The 22,783-nt window shown below is 34.5% G+C and overlaps 1 protein-coding gene across 30 annotated transcripts in view; it reads left to right on the forward strand.

Moving 5' to 3' along the window:
* Positions 1 to 22,783, forward strand: part of LOC147836423 (uncharacterized) — a 451,022-nt gene that overhangs the window by 130,659 nt on the left and 297,580 nt on the right. For 17 of the 30 annotated variants that reach the window (XR_015493894.1, XR_015493895.1, XR_015493906.1 and 14 more), the window contains one exon: positions 12,157 to 12,336. The exons of 11 other annotated variants lie outside the window; for them this stretch is intronic. The gene's annotated coding sequence lies outside the window, so the exon portion shown is untranslated. Of the gene's footprint in view, positions 1 to 12,156; positions 12,337 to 17,676; positions 18,195 to 22,783 lie in introns of those variants that run through there. 2 more of the 30 variants (XR_015493899.1, XR_015493900.1) reach the window with 1 other exon arrangement.

The raw sequence follows: 22,783 nt of genomic DNA on the forward strand, positions 1-22,783 counted from the left end.
CTTAAGGGAACCACACCTACTGTGAGTACACTAATTTCTATGGCTGGCTCATCCGGACTGGCTCATCATATCTCTGAGTTGATACATCCCTATAAGCCCACTCGTTATCTCAGGTCAGTTAATCAGCTTCTCCTGATTGTGGCAAAAACAAAAGTGTACGCTTCGAGAGGGTCATACTTTCGCTGTGGTAGGTCTTAGACTTTGGAATGATTTGCTGCTGTCCATTAGACAGGCCTCATCCATGCTCTCATTTAAATCAGCTCTTAAAACTCTTTTTTTTTCATTGGCATTTGACACCTGATCTTAATAACTGGTTATTTTAATTTTTAAGCTTTTTTGGCAGTTTAGCTATATATTATCTTGTATTTTATAAACTATTAAGCTTATTTTGTTGTATATTTTCTGTACAGCACTTTGTGTCTGTAAAGTGCTCTGAAAATAAAGTTTTACTTGACTTGATGAACCCAATTGTGGATCCTCTAGCGTGACAGCTCGCTGTAGTTCATTATGCAAAATTTATCACGCTTAGTACAGTAATGTTGACACCTACACAAATAATGCAAATTGAACTATATAATGATATTGAAATACCGTATATTTACACATTCTTATACTTTTCAGTGTGCTGAGAGTAGACATGCACTGCACTAGTTTCTGACTATGTTTGGAGCGTCTAATGACATAAGCACCCCTGATCTTCACAAACTTATAAAACAATGCACTGATTTCTCATTTAAATATATTCAAATACTTTATAAATACTGTATAGTTTATTGTTATTTTGTCACTTTCACTTTTTATTCATTTTTTTTTCTTCCACTTTGTTCCAAATAAAATCCCTCTTCATTTTCATCAGCAGCTTCTGTTACACTTTTTGCCTCCCATCCGCCCGATCAATCATAACACATGCTACAGTATATACTGCAAGTCAATGATTACTTGTCTAATTGAAATTAATCCATGACAATCCTCAAGATAAACTCAGTCCTTGTGGAGTTATATACTTATTTTTTGCAAGAAATTGAACATCACTTACAATATTATTAAACAGTTCTCAGTGCGTGCATGAGTGTAGTGAGTGCGAGGTTCTGGTCTCCTGATGACTTGTGCGTCACCCACTCCGACATGAGGTGAGTCCATGCATGTTTTTTTTCTGAAATGCTTCTTACCTGTGGTTGTCCAAGATGTGGCAAATGTTATAAATTACACTTGAAGTGTATCTAAGTGCATCTAAGTGCATGCTTGCGTATGTCATCAAGTGACTGGAAGCTCACGCTCACTGCATGTGAGCACATGTCAAGAACTGTTTTGCACAGGGTTTAAATCTCATCAAATTGTAAATAATGCATTCTAAAAGTCTAAGAAACAGTTAATTCATCTCAAAACAGATATTAATTGTCCCTAATACAAAAACAAAGTGACAATACATATTACCAAGGACCTCAGATTCTGTGAAAGTAAAACAGTAGCAAAAGTCGAGAGCTTGCAAATCTAAATGTGAGAACTTGTGGTGGTTATATTTGTATGTGTAAGTTGAAATGTACACTTACAGGTCTGATGTAAATAGCAAAATTTACGTTGAATATCTTAATCAGTTTTAAGTTTAAGGTGAATCGCTGAGACCCCTACTGTGTCCAGAGGCATTGGTCAGCTCGCAAAAAAGCTTTGTTTTTTGTCCAACATATGAACACAAAAGGGACACAAAGACATCTAAATAAACTCCCCATAAAACAGGACAAGATGTTACAGTATGTTCTCTATAAAAAGTACAGAATGTGCTCAAGCATACCTGTTTTTTTTTTGTTGTCATTGGAGCTATTTTGCTCATTACAGTTCAGTTCAGACATCATAAATTCATTCTCTAGCCAGACGATATTTGTGTCCAACACCAAAAAGTTAGCTTATTTTCAAAACATAAAAGCTCTTTTCAGTTCTCAGTTGTTAAAGTCATAAATCAATATACACTGAAAAATTATTGATTTGATTATTATTATTTTTTTAAGGTAAGTGGTTGCAAACAATTTATATGGGCTGCATTTAAACAAACAAATTAGCTTGAACATACTACTAAATAGCTCATATAAATGGTTTGCAACCACTTACCATAAAAATATAGTAAGGCCCAATCCCAATTCTACTCCTTTAGCCCTTCCCCTCATCCAATTCTTTTTAGCTTGAATGCATAGGGCTAAGGGGAAGCACTAGATAACCTTTGAAACAAATATTTTTCAAGACCACACTGGAAACCAAGGGGTAAGAAAATTTCCAAGAATTCACCATCTGCAACGAATGCATGGCTGCACACGGAAGCAGGGAGATCCACAAATTAGTATTTTTTGTCATTATTACAAAATTACGGCAAGCAAGCATATGTTTTAATACATTCATAACCGCACTTGTGTTAAAGAAAACTAAAATAAAAACAAAATGAAATGCTAAATTACGCTATCTATAATTCTTAAGAATTACTTCAGTATAGCAGTCCCACAATGTACTTTCACATCTGACACTAGAATACCCTATCAGAAAATCTTAGAATAAGCTTTTTCACAGTGTCGGATGTAATGTTATTGTTGTTTTTGTGTGTTTACATGGGTGAATATGGCTACGGTGTAAATGCACAGTAGTTACGATCTCATTGCCACATTATATCATTATGATAACATACTATATGCCATCAGTGATTTCCTGAAAATAAATACCAAAAAATAACATCACTTATAATAGTCTCGATTGTCGATCTCATATGAAACAAGAGATTGCGATGACGTGCAGGTGTTGTAGTGGTGTTATTTTGAAGCACTTGCCCTTCACACTCTGTTTTAAGTGAGGGGAAGGGGTAGGGGTACAAAAATAGAATTGGGATTGGGCCTAAATCAAATGAATCTTTTTTTTCAGTCTAGGAGTAAAGGTTTTTTTAACTACACTGTGAATACAAAGTAAATAAAGTGCTCGTGTATTTCTTATTTTACGTTAAACAATGTGAAACAATGTTTCTGGATAATATAATGCAATGCAGCCTCTTGAGGTCACTGTGCGAACTTGAAATTGTACTTGGCAAATGTATGAACATAAATGGAAATCAATTACACTTAGTACAAGGGGTTGATAACAGTGAAGCATGGGGCAATCTCTGCGTCCCTGCTACAATTTCCTTTTTTTCCCCTCACCCCCTCCAATTTATTCTTTCATGAAGCATATTGATGTAACTGAAGGTCTTATTAAATCAGACAAGTTCATTTGTTTAAGTCGTTTAAGCCCCACAGGTCCCTAATGGCTAATGATTTATAGCAGGAAAGAATTCGGCATTCAGGCACTTTCAGACCTGTTCGCCCTGTCGCTCTGTGGAGGTGTCACATTACTTAGGAAATTAATGCAGGAGGAAGTCACTGTTTTTGGCTGGAGAATTAATCACTAACGAGACGAATGAGATGGAAGCGAATGCTCCAGTTTTTTATTCCAGCACGCCGTCGGTGGCTACGCTAGTTCACAAAGGCTACGGCCGAGAGACGTAGCGCTTGTTATAAACAAAGCGGGTTGTTAATGGGCATCTCTTCATGCTGCATGCATATAATACATCATACCTCTTATATCCTGAGGCCACAACACTTTCGTTGTGATATGGAATGTTCCTGAGAGAAGGACGGCGATGGCTTATTGTTCTGGCGTCATACTGGAGGTCAAGGTGATGTCAGATATTAGCCTCGACCACGCGTCTTTTTGCTTCCATTATGCTAAGAATCTAAAACCCATTTTCTGACTCACATGTGCAATATGAAACTCTGCTGGGACTGCTAGCTGCTAGCATAACAAACATCACTATGCTTTCCTCAGAGACTGAGAGGAGTGCTTGTAATTTAAATTGCCACAGCGTGTTGGTTTATCATTGACACCTATTTGTAAATTCCCAAATGTGATGTAATGTAATATAAAGGCAGAGCAAATTGAGGAATAATTCTTAATGTCATATTATAAGCAACTCTGTGAGTAGCTAACCCAGTGTATTAGAGATAAAAAAGGCAACATTTCTGCAAAATGATGATACTATTTAGATTCTTTCACATTTTGGGACACATTTAAAGTGAAATTCACTAAAAGCATGTTCAGATTTATTACAAACAGTTAAATGTGAATCTGGAACCATTATATTATGCTGAATGTTGTACATTTTTCGACAACAAAAGGATTTACTAGGGTGATTATATGTTTGCATTTTCTTGGAACAGTCCAGGTTTTTATTTCCCTGTTCCCAAATGGAGCCCTCTCTTGAAATGCTCCTTAAAGTATGGAATATTAATTTTAAAACATCACATAAATTGTTAATGGACATTGCTATTGCTTTAGTCGCATACTAATTATACTAATTAGTAGTCATATACTAATTATTCATGCTAAAATTTGCATTACATTTACATTTAGTCATTTAGGAGATGCTTTTATTAGGCATCACAGTGGTGCAGTGGGTAGCACGATCGTCTCACAGCACGAAGGTTGCTGGTTCAAGGCCTGTATGGGTCAGTTGGCATTTCTCTGTTGAGTTTGCACGTTCACGTGGGTTTCCTCCGGGTGTTCCAGTTTCTCCCTCAAGTCCAAAGATGTGAATTCTATAAGCTAAATTGTCCGTAGTGTATGGGTAATAAAGGGACTAAACTGAAAAATGAATGAATGAATGCGATGCTTTTATTATGTGGGGTTCTTTTATATTGCAAATAATACACTGTTTAACCGCAATGAGTGTCACAAACAACTGAAATAAATGGATGAAAGTAGTAATAAAAAACAATTGGTCTTATAACCTTTTCTTTTGCAGAAAACACAAACATTGTTTTCAAAAAGCCTAATATGTTAAATTATTAGCTTAATTAGGAAGATTGAATGTCTGTTTCCATTAATATGAAAATAAAAAGTTGTAATTATTGTAAAATGGTGGCTCAGTGTCACCTCACAGCAAAAAGTTGTGCATAGTTGGCCGTTCATTCCGCTGTGGGAATCTCTAATTAAAAAAAGACAAAGCAGAAGCAAAATGAATGAATGTATGAATTGTGAAATGTTCCAATTGTACCAGGGGACCTACTGAGCATGTTTACTGTATTAGAAAAACCCCACATATGTGAATCTGGACCACAAACCCAGTCTTACAATGTTGCACATCAAAAAAGGTCCAGATTATTTTTTAGTGCATACCATAAATCATTATAATAGCACTTAAGCTTATGTTCATTGAAGATGTTTTGTATATCTTCTACAATAAATGTATTCAAATTAATTTTTTCAAATAGTACTATGCTTTACTAAGAACCCATTTAAAGAAACTGATTTTTGAACCTCTAAATTCCATATTTTCTAAAAGGTTTGAACCAAATTTCCTGTCCTAAGAAAGTATACATCAACAGACTATTTATTCAGCTCTTAATGGATGTATGATTTTATTTTATTTATTTATTTTTTTTATTTTTTTTATTGACCCTTATGTTTTATATGGCCTGTTTTCAAGTCATTTGCAAGTAATCATGCTAAATAAGTCATTTATAAACCATATCCTGCCCTATAATCAAAACAGATTTAAAAAGAACCGTTACTATTTCTTAACACTATAATAGAGTTCACTTTAACTAGAAACTGCAGTGATTTGTATGTATTAGCCACATTATTTGGAGTTCTGCAAACACATATAGCATATTTTCCTATTGAGCCGGGTTGAGGTCTGAGCCCTGAGCCATTTTTTTGAAGACAGATCTTTCATGTTCCTGTCGCAAATCTCTGGTGTTTTAATATGAAAGGTGACATATTAGAAATGAGTGATTCTGGTAATGTGCGTGCGTGGTGAATGATGAAGCGCAATCACTCATTGTGAAGTGGTGACGGAGTAGGTAACGCTGCTAATAGTGCAGCAGATGACAAAGCAAGTATTTTGGAAGGCTTGTGGTGAAGAGTTTATTTTAGTGTAAATATCGTGGGATTTAGAAATGGCCTCATTATGTTGTATTATCTGATATATCACTATTCCTGCCATCCTTGTTTTTTTCTTCTTATTTTCCCCTCTCTGTTTTCTCTCATGATGCGTTTCAGATGACAGCTATTTCTCAGATGACAGTCATGTTTTCAGCTTGTTCACACTTATGAGAGGTAAATTAACAGTGCTGCTATGTGCTTGATGGAATTTGAGGATTAGATAGAAAAGGGAGCATATTATTATAAGGCAAAACACTGCATGTGAATAGAGTAAACAAAATAAACTACATCATGTTTATCCAACTATTTGATTGCATTAAGAATATCAAGTATTTTTTTATAACATGTTTAAGTTAAATGTGCAATTTAAGTATTTTTTTTTATTGTACACGTGCTTATTTGCATACTCGTTAACGCAAATTTGTAATTAGCCAATCACATGGTAACAACTCAATGGCATGTAGACATGGTCAAGATGATCTGCTGCAGTTCAAACCGAGCATCAGAACGGGGAAGAAAAGGGATTTAATTGACTTTGAACATGGCATGGTTGTTGGTGCCAGAAAGGTTGGTCTGAGCATTTCAGAAACTTCTGATCTACTGGGATTAGATCAGACCAGGTGCCACTGCTGTCAGCTAAGAACAGGAAACCGATGCTACAATTTGCACAGACTTACCAGAACTGTACAATAGAAGATTGGAAAAACGTTGCCTGGTCTAATGAGTCTCGAATTCTACAACATTCAGATGGTAGGGTCAAAAGTTGGTGTCAACAACACAAAAGCATGGACAAATCCTGCCTTGTATCAACAGTTCAGGCTGGTGATGGTGGTGTAATGGTGTGTGGGTTATTTTCTTTGTACACTTTTGGCCCATTAGTACTTTTTGAGCATAGTGTCAATGCCACAACCTACCTGAGTAAGGTTGCTGACCATATCCATCCCTTAATGACCACAGTGTACCCTCCTTCTGATGGGTACGTCCAGCAGGATAACGCATCATGTCATTAAGCGTGAATCATCTAATCTATGCCACGAAGGATTAGGGCAGTTCTGAAGGTAAAAGGGGTCCAACCCAGGTACTAGTAAAGGTGTACCTAATAAAGTGGCCGGTGAGTGGACATTTCCTGTCTTGAATATTAAATGACCAAATATTGCTGTGGGGACAAATTCCAAACATCAATGAAAAAAAAATAATAATAAATATATATATATATATATATATATATATATATATATATGTATATATATATATATATATATATATATATATATATATACATATATACATATTTAATAAAATGCATGTAATCAGTCAAATTATGTATAAACATATCCATCAGTAGAAAAAAAATGTTAAATGTATATGTGTATTGCAATTACAATCTACAGAGACGAACTGATAAGGTGTGATAGAAGACACTGAAACATTTTTTTAAATTGTTTTTTTACATTAGACTGAAAAAAAAAAAAAAAAAAACATTTTATGGAAAGCCGAAAAGCACAACTTCTCAAAATTGACAGGTACATAAAAACTGTGTTTTTGCCTGCTGAGTCTTGCCTTAAAATTGTGTTATTTTCATACCCCAGCACAGTGAAATTCAATTTATCAACTCTCATATGCAGGATCTATAACCTACCTTAGAGCTCATATCATCAGACGGTTGAATGACATCATTTAAATGAGAATTTGCGCTGAAGTTTTTGCTAGACATGCCGACGTCGGTGTCTTCGAGGAACTTGACCAGAGATCTGTGAGTTGGAAGGATATGAAAGTTTGATCAGATTGACTGGTTATGAAAACTGCATGATTCGATAGCAGCAGGAGCTCTTTCTTTCTTCGTTCCTCCTTGTCTTTATTCTGTTTCCTTCTAGTTTCAAAAGGAAACGTGATTTTTGAATGTTCTATTCATACGTTGTGACATCGACACGTTTGTATAAATCACAAATCCAAAAGTCACATTCAGACGGGTGACTTATTCAAGGGGATTGTTTGCCACCTACCGTGTATTGACCCGTGTAACTGGCAGAGCAAGTACAGCTGGCTGAGCTTTACACACAGCACATCTAATACACACATCCATGCGCAGAATTAATATGAACACGGTGACTGCTAAAGCTACCGTCATGCATTTGTGATGAGCTCTTTTATTTCCTCAGATGTTATGCTTTGATAATGCTGAACAATATATGTCAGAATGGCGAAATTATTAGCCCTCCTGTGAATTTTTTATTATGTTTCTATTATTTCCCAAGTGATGTTTAATGGAGCAAGGCAATTTTTACAGTATTTTCTATAAATAATTTTCTTCTGGAGAAAGTCTTTCTTTCAGTTTGGCTGAATAAAAAGTTTTTACAACTAAATTTACCGATTGGCTACAGAAAAAAGCATTGTTATACAATGACTTAATTATCTGAACTTGCCTAGTTTGCCTAATTTACCTATAAGCTTTTGAATGGCACTTTGTTGAATGCTAGCCCTTAGCAAAATAACTAGAATAATATTATGTACTGTCACCATGACAAAGAAAAAAAACACAAACTAGGAATGAGTTAATAATGTTGACTTCAACTATTGGCTGATATTCTTGTGATATTCTGTAAATAACAGTACTCGTACAGCCACTTAATCCTTCACCCTTGTGTATTCCTCAGCCCCCATAAAGTGACAAGCAGAGGACATTCTACACTACAGTTTGGCAAATATTGCTGCTGTAGGACAACATGATGTACTTTTGAGGCTTTTTTTAGTCGATATTGTAGTTGTTTAGATTGCAACTGTGCAGTTTATTTATAAGGATAGTGCCTATTTTTAAATATTTATTATTTTGAAGCATCATATTCAGTGCATCGGCTGCCATCAGCCTGTCTGAGCAAAACCAAAGTAAGTGACGTTGATGTTCGGCCACAAGATGGCAACAGACAGAATATTAAGTCCTTAGGAGAGAAAAAAACAGCATTTTCTCAGCATAAGTTTTAAACTACAGCTGAACAAATTATTATAAATCAGGTAAGTGACATTTTAAGTTGATCTCTCTTATTATTTTGCTATATTTATACCACAGGAACTGGTAGTGTTTGCTTTGTTTTTGGGTTAATTATTGTGATATCCTGATTGCAACAGAGAAATACTGGAAAATGTCTCTAGACTGATGACATTTCATGCCGTTCAGCCTTATAAACTTAAAATGTCAGCACAATCACCGGTTTGTCATCACATTAGACATTGATCATTTAAATACTAGCTCTAAAAGATTGTTAGATCCAGGTTTCTGCTGTTCTTATGTCAGCTGCAGATGTGAATGAATGGCCGAAAAAGTTCCTTATAAAAAAGGATTTTTAGACTCTTGAGTTTGATTTTCTTTTTTATATCCAGGATTATGCTGTTAAACTGTTGCACAAACACAATATCACACAGTGCGATATCGTCACTGGTTTTTATCAATTGCTTGTGTTTGCCTGTGTACACATTTTAAGCAAGTTTAAAGCATTTGCACACAATTAAATAGTATATGCTTATTAAGGGTGTTTAATTATTTACACAATGAAGAATATACAGCTTTATTGTATTTTATTTTATTATTTTATTTCTGTATCGTCTGTATATTTGCTCTACTTGAAATTTGTTGATTATTTTATGTGCTCCTCTATTTGTAGTAAATTAAATTCAAATTGTTTGCTGTCTACGTGTTTTTTTTTTTTTTCCCATTTAGATTGCATTAGTCCCATTTAAATTCATAGGCTAATTAATTTAACACATTTAATTTTTTGAATGTTTATATCACAAATTGCATAAACCAAATTAGCCTTATTTAGTAAACTATTTGTACTTTTCATATCTGTGATAAAATCAGACCGGTTGAAATATCTACTAATTTCCCTTTAAAATTACAGTAGCCCCCCTGCAGTAGTTAACTAAGCAACTGTCATGAATATGTGATGAGACCCCCCCAAAAAATAAAAAAAAAATAAAAATAACGTTTTAATTATGCTGAACCAAGTCTTTTTTAACAGCTTACATATGTAATGATGCAGAGGTAAAAAATTATAATAATAATTAAGCTAAATTTAAAGAAAATGTATATATTTTTGTTTCTCTTAAACAAAAAGAGTTACTTATTAAACATTTTGGACTATTATCTAAAGTGTTTTTGTTGTTGTTGTTGGATTAATTCCAGTTTTGGCTTTGTTACTGACTATTCTAATGCATATTCACAGATATATTATTTTAAAGCATTGTATAAATATTATCTTTTTAAAGAGAGATTTGTCAGAGATCTAGAACTTGAAACAAAAGTTTGCATCACATTATGCACTCAATATACCTTCATCTAATGAAATATTTTTGCGTTTTATATCTGCCGTATCAATCAATCCAGATTGCCTGCTGTTTCTAGGCCTCCTCGTTTTCCTTTTTAAACTGCAGCAGCCTCTTTCACATTGGTGAACAGTGAGGCGTCTTCCACATGCTAACATCACAAGTCTCTCTCACACTCCGTCAACTTACACTGTGACTGAACAATCTGAACTACAATTTGGTGTTTAGTAATGCCATCTGTCCTACTTTGTGGAAACCGGAGAGGGTTGACGCTGCTGTGCGAAAGCCAAAGCAACAGTGCCACCCTTGGGCTTAAAGATGAATTTGAATGGTGGAAGAAATTCAAGTATATTTATTGTACACACAGCTGCTTATAACAAAACTAGTGGATGAAGCTGTTTTGTTTATGTTTTTAATGATTCAGATTTCCTTGACTTCTTCTGAAATATTTTCATAATCTTCTTAGAAATATAATTATAAACAGATTATATTGAATTGACAGTAATTGGCGTAAACCCCCTTGAGAAAATGGATGCCGAGAATTTAAGTTATTGCCTGCAAAAATACCCTATGAAATATAAATGCATCAGCTTAAAGTTTTAAATTATTCACAGTTAAAAAAAAAAAGTGACTGCATGCATATGCATTTTTTACTTGCAGTGAATATTGTATATATTCGTTAATTTTGCATTCTGTATGTGTGATTTACATTTTAAACATATGGCAGACACTTTTGTGTGTGTGTGTGTGTGTGTGTGTGTGTGTGTGTGTGTGTGCGCCCTGTATTTCCTTGAATGCATTTTTTAGGTATTTAAATACATGGAGAATCTTTTCTACAATCCTTTTTACAAACATTTTCCTTGTTTATGTATTAGAATGAAATTGCATACTTAAATCTGTAATTTTAACATGCATAATTTGTTGTTAGTATTGGTATTATTAGAATTTATATGTTTATCATCATTAATTCATTTCATTTTCGGCATAGTCCCTTTATTATTCTGAGGTGTCACAGCGGAATGAGTTATCCAGCATATGTTTTACGCAGCGGATGCCCTTCCAGCTGCAACCCAACACTGGGAAAACACCATCAACATTATTATTATTATTATTATTATTATTAATAATATTATTATTACTATGAAGACTTTTGTATTGTATGCTTTTTCTTTAATATTTATCATTTTAATTAGTTTCTTATGTGTTTTTGTATGCATGTATTTGTTAGGTAGTTTATTTTCTTCATTTGTATCTTTGTTTGATTGTATGTTTGCAAATAAATAAATAAAAAATATTTGTAAAAAATAAATTCTATGTATATTCATATATTCAGGTTTTTTTGATTCAGCTTTTAATTTGCATTATTATTTAATTGTTAAAAATATTATTAACATGTATGTTACTATTATGTTTAGTTATTTATTCTTTTATTGTTGCATTGCATGTTTTATATACAATTTAACTTAGGCTTAACTTTTTTCTTTGGCTTAGTCTCTCTGATAAGGGTTCGTCACAGCAGAATGACTCGCTAACTATTCAGAATATGTTTTATACAGCGGATGCCCTTCCAGCCGCACCCCAGTACTAGGAAACATCCATACACACTCGTTCATACACACACTCATACACTATGGACAGTTTTCATTACCCAATTCACTGATACTGCATGTCTTGATACCATGGGGGAAAATCATGAGAACACAGGGAGAACATGCAAACTCCACACAGAAATGCCAACAGGCCCAACTGGGGCTCAAACCAGTCACCTGCTTGCAACAGTGCTAACCACTGAGCCACCGTGCTGCCCCAGATTTATGTATTTATTGATTGATTGTTTATGTTTGTTTTGTAATTTCATCAGTTCTTTAAGTCTCTCTCTACTGACAGGGACTGGAAATGAAAAAAAAGAAAGAAAAAATCCCTCTGTGAGAAGAACATCCAGCGCACTAAAGAAAGGCAGAGACATTAACAGATTGTCGCTGCTGACCTGAGATCAGTGATGACACCTGAAGACACATAAAAAGAGCTGCCCAGACCCTTGTGCCACTCCAGCAGATTGGATATCAGGTGAGTGGAGAGGAGGCCCAATCTTTTCTGACCTCAGCACTGGCCCCACTTTTCTGACAACAAATGGAAACTTGATTTACCTGCAGCAATTGATGAACTCCTTCCACTAACACACACACACACACACACACACACACACACACACACACACACACACACACACACACACACACACACACACACACACACACACACACACACACACACACACAGTCCCTGATGGAAGTAGTGCTGCAGAACACATCGATTTCAGTTTTTGTGTGTATATGTGTGTGTGTTTGTGATTAACATTCTGCAACACTTGGCAGATTTTCCAGAAGCAGGAATCTGTGGGTTGAAATTATGAAAATGGGCTCACTTGTGTGATAATGACACTAATGTATTATTTTTAAAAAATCAACTGAGATACTGAAACATTAGTGAATATATAAAAAATAAAATAAAATAAAAAAACAGTAAAACAATACCTCAATCTACCTTTTTTTCCTCTTTTTTTTTTACGACAACTAGCAAAAATAAAGCAATATATACCAAAACAACAGTTTGAGACAGTAATCTATGCTTTTGTGACCACTCAGTTAGATTACTGTAATACTCTGTATGTGGGAAGGAGCAGGTCAGCTATTGCCCGTTTGCAAATGGTGCAAAATGTTGCAGTACGCCTGTTGACTAGTATTAGCAAATACGACCACATTTCCTCTGTGTTAGCTTCACTTCATTGGTTGCCAGTGAATTTTAGAATGCAGTTTAAGATTATTGTATTTGTTTTTAAATCTCTAAATTGTTTTGCCCCACTTTATCGTTGACCTGATACATCCCTATAAGCCCACTCATTTTCTGTATTTTCTGTATTTTATTTTATTTTATTATTTGGCTTATTTTGTTGTATTTTCTGAGGAGCACTTAGACTCACTTCTGTGTTTGTAAGGTGTATTATTAAAAAAACTTTGACTTGACTTGACAATAGAAAATTAAATAGTCGTGCTGTACTATGTAACTAAGAATTTACGTTGGACATTTAATTGGTTAATAATTAGACAAGTCATTTCAATAGTAAATATAATTTAAAAACTTTGCTTTAATTTGTTTGTTTTTCCTCCATTTCTCTTAGTTTATATTTCCATGTATCTTAGTGTTTATTCTACATTTCTGAATTTTGTTCTCTGGAAACTGTTAGATTGCTTCTCGCTATTCAGATGTCTTTACATTGGACTGTAAATTGCAAGTTTATAGGCATTTGAACAATTCTGACTTTATTTCTAGCTATCTCTTCCAGTTGAGGTTACCTGCAAGTCATTCTCAAATCTCACTATTCAGTCTTTTTTCTGTTGAATTGTGTTTAAATCTCTCACAACTGCCAGTTTGTAAGCTATCTAACAATTATGTTATTTCTTGCAATTCCAAATTTATATCTCACAAACTAGTTTTCTCAGAAATGTGGTATTTATTCATGTGATTGAGAGAGATACTTAAAACACACCCACACACTTTTCAACACACAGTTTTGAGGAATAAGAAAATCTAAATTTATACTCATATATTGATTATTGATTGATGTAAACTAAATATGCAAGATAAATATATATATATTATAATATATATATATATTTATATAATGGAAGAAACAAGCTTCCTTAGGTTAGTCATTAAGTATATGTATACACAAACAGATACTGATGGAGAATGAACTGTTGCGGTGTAAACCTAGTGGAACTTAATGACAAACCTAAGGAAAATACGGATATTTATATTTTATGGAAGAAACAAGTTTCCTTGGGTTTGTCATTAAGTTCCACTAGGTTTACAACGCAACAGTTCATTCTCCATCAGTATCTGTTTGTGTTATTTATCCTTTCTTGCCCACCACACACCAAAGCTCATAGCATTTATTGAATAAATCGATACACAATCATTCTCTGCCTGATACACTAACACTTCACACACATTCAGCAGTGCTTTTGCTCTCTCTCACACACACACACACACACACACACACACATACACACACATGCACAAATATATGCTTTATGATGCACTAAAGCCATAATGTATTGTATACTTTAACAAACGCTTATTAAATGGCCTTATCCTAATCCTACTCCTAAACCCAATCCTCACAGAAAACCTGTTGCAATTTTTAAATGTCAAAAGACTTAAATATGATTTTTATGCATTTATAAATACAAGGACACATGACAAACTGTATCATCGTAAAAACCACCTTCACAGAGTACATCTATACCTGTCATTACACAATTAGACTTAATAATGCAATGTAATTTAATATAATGTCTTTTAGGGTTGGGAACTTAAACCCCGTATGCACAGAATCGAATCAGCATATGAATTTCGTTGCCTAATTTTGGTGCTGCGACAAGACCATAATGCAGGTCGCACACCAGAAGCGCTGCTCGGCGACGCGCAGCGCCATGCATTTTAGAATTCGCAAGTCAGCGGCTGTCCGCGGCGCCATCCACGACTCATGGCTGTTCCTATTTCTGCCATGCCACAGAGCGCCATCTGAATAGTTAAATTTTTAATAACATGGGAATGTGCACGTCTGGTGTGTGAAACTGTCATGTGAGCGCCGTGCCGCAGCTCTGAGCAGCACATCCACTGTGTGACGCCCTTAAGAACCATAAATGGGTGCATTAAAGGCACACATAAGTACGCGTTGTGTCACACCATCTCTAAATGTTTAATTCTAAACAGCTTTGAGGGATACGGATGTTAGCGATGTCAGGCGTTTGTTATTGTAGCTTATATAAGGCAAAGCGCGCAGTACGACGCATACTGCGAGCGACTCACTTCATCAACACGCAAGATCACGTTAATCTAGTTTGCTTAAACTAAGCATTCTAAAGTATGGCTATATTTTACAAGCAAGGATTCTGACACCAACATGCAGCAGATGTTTTACAAAAGTTGCGTGTAAGGGAGAAACGCGTCAAAATATAAAATATGAGGGCTCATGGAATCAACTTAAGGGTGAGGAATAGACTGTCTTGTGACATGATATGACACAATATCTGAGTATGTTTACATGGACACCAATACTCTGATTTTAATATGATTAAGATAATACTCTGACCATGATTCTACTATGTAACCAGTGATTTTTGATTATCTTAAAGGACCACTGACACAAACTGTGGAGGAAACATTTATAGGCTGGTGATGCAATGACGTTACTGGATCTATGTGCTATAACATGTAACTTGGAATCATAAATGTAACATTCAAAAAGCAACTCATGTGAACAACTAAATCATATAATTGTCTTATTCAGATTAAGGCAAATCATTAGATCACCAATGTCCATGTAAAAGTAGTCACATGCCTCAAAGCTAAAAAAAGGTGTTCCCTGATTTTAATGACTTTGAAGCCTTTGTACAGGTTAGTAGTAAGCTAATGTAATATTAATAGCATAATGCAAATCTTGCATTTGTGCTAACAAAAACAATTATTAAAATAAATATATTAATGCAATTCAAATAAGTAAAGTATGAATTGATGTTTATTTTAAACGTATTATAAATATATATTTATATTGTTTAATTATTATGATATATGTATATTTTTGGCTAAAAAGTTTAGGTTCAGGCACCGTTTTGGCACCGGTATCGAAAACACTCCAAACGATACCCAACCCTAATGTTTTTTGTAAACCACATACACCAAATCTTTTTCATACTCATCCTGAATCTCACAGCACTCTTTTTTTTTTGTTTATCTCAATTCACTGGAATTCATGGGCCCTATCATACACCCAGCGCAATAAGGTGCATTGTGTTGCTATTTTCAGACCAATGCAGCTCTAATTTTCATGTTTTGCACTATGTTGTTTGAATAGCAAATCTATTTGCGCCATTTTGTGGACTTGTGGTGTTAAGGCTCATTTTTGTCGCATTGCTATTTTAAAAAACTGAAATAGAGCACGCCATTGACCAAGTAAAAAAAAAAAAATGTGGTAGTTATGTGCCTATGCAGGTTCAAACACTTACTACACACAAGATGTACATCAATACACAAATATCTTTTCATATGAAAAAAAGGATTAAAATGTTAAAAAAATATATATTTTCTTCTGTACACTATTATAAAAAAACACTACCTCAATGCCTTCATGCCCAGGGTGCTTTTTTCAGTTTAACTAACAATTTGAATTTGTTTAATGTTTTTATTATTATTAGCAGTATTTATTATATGCATATTTAAATTTGTATTTATATCAAAACAAGTTTAGATGTGTCCATCTGTCTTGTTTTGGAGATGTATTCATCACCATATGGTGCATAAGATGTGTGTTTAGATATAACTCAGTTTTTTTTTGTTTTTTTTTAATTTTCGTAATTATTGTTCTTTTATTTGATTGCTGTAAATTACCTTAGAAATAGTTTCAAAACTAGTCTTTGCACTTAAACAGAATGAAATACGTCGGTTAATTGAGCAGAGTGCATACAACATTTATTTCTTATCCACGAAAGTAAAGGAGTAAAGTAAAGAGGACCAATGGAGGCCATGCGTGTTTGACTTTGTGCATAGACCGTTAAAATAGAGCCCTAAATCTTTCCATTTTAATTTTTTCCTTCCACCTCAACATTCGTAATTCATAATTCTCACAATTACCACTTTATAAGATGTTTATAAGCTATCACACAATTCTGATTTCACTTCTAGCTTATTTTGGCCTTTATTTCTCTCAGTTGTTACTCTTTCAATTGAACGGTTTTCTCACAATATTATTATTTTTTTCACAATTCAGTCTTTTTGTCATTAAATTGTATCTTTATTTCTCACAATTGCAAGTTTGTAAGCACTTCGAATCTCCATCAATTCTGACATTTCTTGCAATTCCCAGTTTATACCTCACAATTTACTTTTTTGATCATATTTGTGAGACATTCATTAGAAGAAATGTAATTTTCTATCTCAAAAGTTTGAGAAACAATACCAATTCCTCTCTATTCATAGCAGAAAAAAATCCTTAGTTTGATAGCACTATATTAAAGATTTCTACTACAATTTCAGCCGTTTTCAATCTTCACAAGTTTTCCACTACAACAGTTTGTTCTCCATCAGTGTGCCACCGTATCTGTTTGTTATTTATTCTCACTTGGCCACCACACACCAAAGCTTATAGCTCCTATTGAATAAATCAATACACAGTCATCCTCTGCCTGATACAGTAACATTTCACACACATTCTCACACTCACACAAACACACACAAACGTCCTTATCTCACACATCCTGAATCTCACAGCTCTGTTGCTGTCAAGTGGCACCAGCTGACATTGTGGAGCATAATCGCATTTCTCTCTCCAAATGTGACACCCAGGCATCTCCAGACGGGGCATCAACGTCACAGCTAGTCAGCAGGTTTGTGAAATATTTACTGCGGATGATGGTTCATGAAGAATACATGAGGACAGTGGAGCAGTGCTTTACGGCCTTGTTGCTGAGCGCACCCCTGCCAGGAAGGACTGCTGCTCGCACGGCTGACAAAGTTTCACACCACTGCCTGGCATCAAGAGCTATGAGTCAAATTGTAACATAATATCAGACATTTGTATTCAGTTATTCTAAAAGAAAAGGGAAAGTTACGCTTGAAAAAAGGAATCCATTTTGTTTATTCAGTATATGCTAGTCTCACCTAAAGATGTTACACAAAAGAAACACACAAATATGCTAACATGTGACCCTTATTTAAAAATTTTTAATAACATGAATATTTTTTAACATGTTTTGCTATGGAAAATTGACTCTCTCAAATTAATATTTGCGTAATATTAATGTATCCGAAGATAACTTATGTTTTCTGGCTGTATTCTAATAAAGAGAATGAGATATCATTAATTATTGCCATTATACCATGGCTAAAACAAATCTAGTGAGATTTGTTATTAATTCAATTCATGTTTATTTCTATAGTGCCCCTACTAGATTGTCAAAGCAGCTTAACATAGAAGATTATAGTAAATTGAATTTGTGTCAGTTCAGTTTTCAGAGTTGAAGTTCAGTTTAGTTCAGTTCAGTATGGTTTAACTTTCACTACTGAAAGACCAAACACCGAAGAGCAAATCCATTGACGGGCAGCTCCACAGTCCCATTGCTGTAGCATTCAATCTTTAATCATGGCTCTTTATGATTGGTGTTCAAACATTTGTTTCAACTTCATATTTTTTACAGTTCGTATTATTTTACAATGTAAACTGCTTCTTAGTTTTATTTGAAGATAACATACATATTTAATAATATGAAGAGCACAACTGCTTTCACTTAGGAAACTGTTAATTAAATCAAATTAATATTTCACGATATTACAGCTTTATCTAACAAACAGAGCCTTGGTAATCAGAAATCTTTTTTGTTACACTTTACTTGAAAAGTATAGTTCACTCAAAAATAAATTTTTAATTATTTATTCACCCTCAAGTGGTTTCAAACCTTTATGAGAGAGTTTCTTCTGATGAACACACCGAGAAATATTCTCAAGAAAGCTGAAAATATGTAACCATTGACTTCCATATTAGGAATAAAACAAATACCTATACACATATCTACTGTGTTTACCAGAAGAAATATATTCATACATGTTTGGAGTTGGAAGTGGATTGATGACAGAGTTTTTCAGTTATGTGAGAACTATCCCTTTAAGTTGTCAGTAACTATTCATTTAACATGTAGTAATTACTATATGGTTAGGATTGGAATGTGGATCAGTTATAATTCATTTCAATTTATGTTTATTTCTATAGCGCTTTTACTGTACAATGTAGATTGTGTCAAAGCAGCTTAACATAGAAGTTCAAGTAAATGAAACATGTCAGTCCAGTTTTCAGAGTTAAAGTTCAGTTTAGTTCAGTTCAGCGCGGTTTAAGTTTTACTATTGAAAGTCCAAACACTGAAGAGCAAATCCATCGATGTGCAGCTTCACAAGTCCCAAAACCAAGCAAGCCAGTGGTGAGGAACAAACTTCACCAATTGACTAAGTGAAGGAAAATAAACTTAGAGAGTAACCAGGCTCAGTTATGCACAATTATTTCTCCTTTGGCCATGTAATTATACAAAAATAATTGTAATTATTAGAGCAAATGCATGGAACACGAATGACACCTTAAAATAAACTTTTTTTTTTTCAATAAACATTAAAATCTTACTGATCTCAAGCTAGACGTAATACAAATTCAACAAATTGTTCTTAATTTTGTCAATTAAATCACTTTATTAATGATATATTATATACATATCACTTTTTTAAACACACTATACATTATGTAACTGCAGGTTATTTAAACAGTATGCTTTTGCAACTGTACTTCCCACTATACATTTTTTTCTGCTAGTTCAATTATAATTACATTAGTTAAATTTAAAATGAGCTGAAACAAAACAATTCTTGAGATTTTTTGAGACAACCTAATTAATTTATTTTCAATACACTTAAATTTGTAAAAAAAAAAAAAGGTTTCAGTTAACTTAATCTTTTCATGTTGACCCAACACAAATCAATTGTGTAAAATCCAGCATTTTTTACAGTGTATACTCAACGCAGCTTAACTCTTTCTGACTTTGATTATAACATAATCATGTGCATCATTTGTAAAGCTGCTTTGGTATGATAGTTATTGTGAAAAGTGGTATTTAAATACATTTAAGTTGAAATTATTTAAAAGGTCTCGAAACACCAAAACATTTTTTATGTTGACACATATATATATGTCCCACGTTGCAAAAAAGTCTATTAGGACACATAATTCACTAGAAGGTGAAAATTGCTTGTTTTTGCTTGTTTAGAGTAAATTCGTTCTTCCTATTTAAGTAAAAAAAAAAAAAATGAGAAAGACTTGGTTTGAACCAGTCAGGGCGCTCTATTGTAAACAAGATGCAACTTCATTAATGTGCCTGATATAGCTTTGAAGACTCCTTTGACCTATTCCAGTGTTCAGAGAGACGCCACGTTGTGCCAACCGTAATTCAAACAAGTGAAAGAAGAAGAATTGTTCGGAGACATGGGTCCTCAGTGTTGCGTTTATAAAATATGCTGCAACAAAGGTTTTGTTTCCATTTTCCCGTGATGAGAGCACAGCTGCCGTGTGGACCCACATGTGTGGATTACAGTGGTCTGCTAACATACGACAAAAAAAATATGTTTGTAAGGAACATCTTTAATTTGAAAGCTTTTCGAATCTGGAAATGGTGAAATCCAGATTTGCCACTCGTCTTCTTTTAAAGAAAGACATGGTTGCAGTTCGTATTGATTGTCCTGGCTCTATGGATTTGGTGTGTTATCAGTGTTCTTTGTTTGTTTATTCAGATGGCAAAATTAGTAAGTATCATCAGAAGTACTCTTTCAGTTGTTAAAGACATGCCTTAGTCAAAATGATTTAGTTACTAAGTTTACAGTAATATCACTACAATATTATGGACAGAAAATCCTCCACTTCCACACAGCTCTCAGATCTGCTGTAACTGCAACTATCTGAATCACTGTCCATCTCCCCTTTATTTGTGTTGCTGTGTGAAAATCAGTGTGTGCACATACTGAAACTCCCCTTATCATGCAAACCCTTCCTCATTTCATTTCCGCCACTCCCACCTAAACAAAGCTGGACTCACCCACTTTTGTGACTTTTGCTGTGACAGGGGGGAGGGGTTCATGGCCCTTTAAGCAACAGTTTATAACCTAATGTATGTATATTAAAATACAGTAGATTTTTTTAGATTATACATACCCGAATATGCTTATATATAGATTAAATTTTCATATAAAATTTCCTGTATTAAGTGCATTAAAATAGCATCAACTGCCTGAACCAAAAGACACACTAATCTGTAAGACAATTTGAAAACATATCCAGTTGACTGTGACAGACACATTTTGCTGTTGGTGAAACAAAACATACTGCATCTCAGTCTATAGAGTGTTGTTTCTTCCCCCATTACTCTCTTTCTCAAGGTCAGGGCCGACCTTGTTTTCTATCATATGGAACATCACAAGTTTGTTTAATCCTCTATGAACCCTCACATCAGAGCCCCTACAGGCAGCCTTTTTATTACACATCTGAAGCCCTAGAAGGTCAGCGTGCATAAGCAATTAATTACATATGCTATCAATGCTAATAATAAACAGCTCAAAACAGCACTGCAGGACTCGGCTGACCTCACCTTATGGTTCGTTCAAGGGCACTGAGGGAGTCAACTGGCATTCTGAGAGATGAATGGCTGGACAAAATGGCTCTGCCAGGCCAAACACACGCCAGGCATCCTTCAATGTACAGAAAGCCAGAAGAAGTAAATGTATAGCTAGACAATTGTTGCTTGACTCCAGATTGTGTGGTTTTACAAGTGAGGCAGAGAAGAGGATCCAGAAGAAAGTGAGGAAATGATAGGCTGCCATCCTGTAATTAAAGCAACGGTAATACTATAGGAGTATCAACTGTAGTTCAGTGCCTCCTTTATCTTTTGTCTTTCTGGATGAAAATGACATAAGAAAATAAAAATATCCATCCATCCATCATGATGTTACATGGTGTTAACAGTTTTTAACTTTTATTAATATATTTACTGTAACATTAATATCCATTCATCCATTCTTTGGATAACATATTTGGAAGCTGGAGCTTATAAAATTATCATATTCTTATAATCAGAAAGAACAACAATGACAGTAAAAACCCAAGATAACTGACATTTTAACCATCATAAAATGCAGAAATCATTAAGAATCAACACAGGCTCATTTTGAAAACGTAGTCCTATGGACAGTTCTGGAGACCGCAATGACGACGATGACCAGATTCGAGTCCAGGGAAGAGTGGTTCCAGAGATCAGGTAAGACAAAAAGAGAATCCAAAAAATAAAACGAACGAGTGAACAACAGGGTGAGAATGTGGTAAAATCCGAAAACATGATAAAAATCAGACGAGGGCTTTTCTTTTTCTGTACGGCTTTTGTAAACAGTCAGCTGGGTTTAGGGAAGTAAATGGGCAGGTGGTTCAATTGGTAAAATTGGTTGGGTTTAGAGAAGGAGGAGGTTGGGTTGATCGATTGGCCGGTGGCCCAGTCAATCATTAAGTTGGTTGACAGCAGCCTCTGGGGGGTTCACGCAAGAACAGCGCGGGCGCTGACGGCACTCGTGAGAGACATTTGAGATGTGAAAAAGCCCACATAGCTGCCTCTCGCGGATTCGTGAAAATAAGAACTGCAAAAATACGTAGCCTCGGGATGTATTTTGCGGTCCAGAAACAACCAAAGGACTATGTTTTTAGAATGAGCCTGGGTTGGAAAATAATATTGTATGACAAAATGTTTGGCACCTGAAGACTGTGATATTATTGGTAGAAATTATAATAAAAGATAACAACATTGTGACAACAAAAACAACAGCAACATAATAATAGTGGTAGCAAAAAGTCGTGAAAAATATTAATAGTGTTTTAATC

Source organism: Danio rerio, chromosome 6, assembly GCF_052040795.2.
Source record: "Danio rerio strain M-AB ecotype USA chromosome 6, GRCz13ab, whole genome shotgun sequence".
In the NCBI taxonomy this organism is placed as follows: domain Eukaryota; kingdom Metazoa; phylum Chordata; class Actinopteri; order Cypriniformes; family Danionidae; genus Danio; species Danio rerio.